A 1165-nucleotide genomic window follows, 5' to 3' on the forward strand; every position below is an offset into this window, starting at 1 on the left:
CAATAACAACAACACAAACTTCCTTTTTCATGAGGAAAACCCTTTCAAAAAGTGTTCCCCACTCTCAATCCTTGGAGGCAGTCCAAAAATGACTGATGGTATCAAATATTGTTAAGAGATCAAATAAGTCCAGAAGGTTTATATCTCTCATATTCCCAACTTGCCATAGGTCATCCCCAAGCATGACTAGTGTGAACCCAGCTGTGAACCCAGACTGGAATGTTCCAATTATCCAAAAATGTCTCAATCAAGCAATGGGCGCTATCTAACAAAATGAAATTCAATAGTGAAAAAAGTAAAATTCTACATTAGGGCAAGAAAAACCAAATGTACAGGTATAGTATAAGGGGTACCTTGCTCAATAGTAGTAACTGTGAGAGGGATCTTGGAGTCCTAGTGGACAATCACTTAAATATGAGCCAGAGGTGTGCTACAGCTGCCAAAAAAGCCAACACAGTGCTAGGCTGCATTAAGGGATAGAATCAAGATCACGCGAAGTATTAATACCACTCTACAATGCCTTGGTAAGGCCACACTTGGAATACTGTATCCAGTTTTGGTCACCACGATGTAAAAAAGATGTTGAGACTCTAGAAAGAGTACAGAGAAGAGCAACAGAGATGATTAGGGGACTGGAGGCTAAAGCATATAAGGAAAGGTTGATGGAATTGGGTATGTCTAGTTTAATGAAGAGAAGGACGAGGGAGGACATGATAGCAGTGTTCCAATATCTCAGGGGCTACCACAAAGAAGAGGGAGTCAAGCTATTCTCCAAAGCACCTGAAGGCAGGACAAGAAGCAATGGATGGAAACTAACCAAAGAGAGAAGCAACCTAGAAATAAGGAGAAACTTCCTGACAGTTAGAACAATTAACCAGTGGAACAACCTGCCTCCAGAAGCTGTGAATGGTTTCTTGAAGGGAGGACATTCCATTGCTTCTTTCAAGGCAGATATAATGATCTTCTCTCATTCAACCTGGCTTCATGTTATCTCCTAAGAGCTTTCACAAATCAGGAAAGGCAGGGATCTGGACTGCTGAGCTGATGTCACAGAAAACCTTGTCATCCCAGATAATGTAGCAAGATGTGGTCTTGGTTACTTTATCTGTCCAGGTGGCATCCAGCTCCAAGCAGATCTCAGCAATTTTATCTTCAAGATGTCTGT

This window comes from Protobothrops mucrosquamatus, unplaced genomic scaffold (genome assembly GCF_001527695.2).
Source record: "Protobothrops mucrosquamatus isolate PMUCROS unplaced genomic scaffold, P.Mucros_1.0 scaffold922, whole genome shotgun sequence".
Lineage (NCBI taxonomy): Eukaryota > Metazoa > Chordata > Lepidosauria > Squamata > Viperidae > Protobothrops > Protobothrops mucrosquamatus.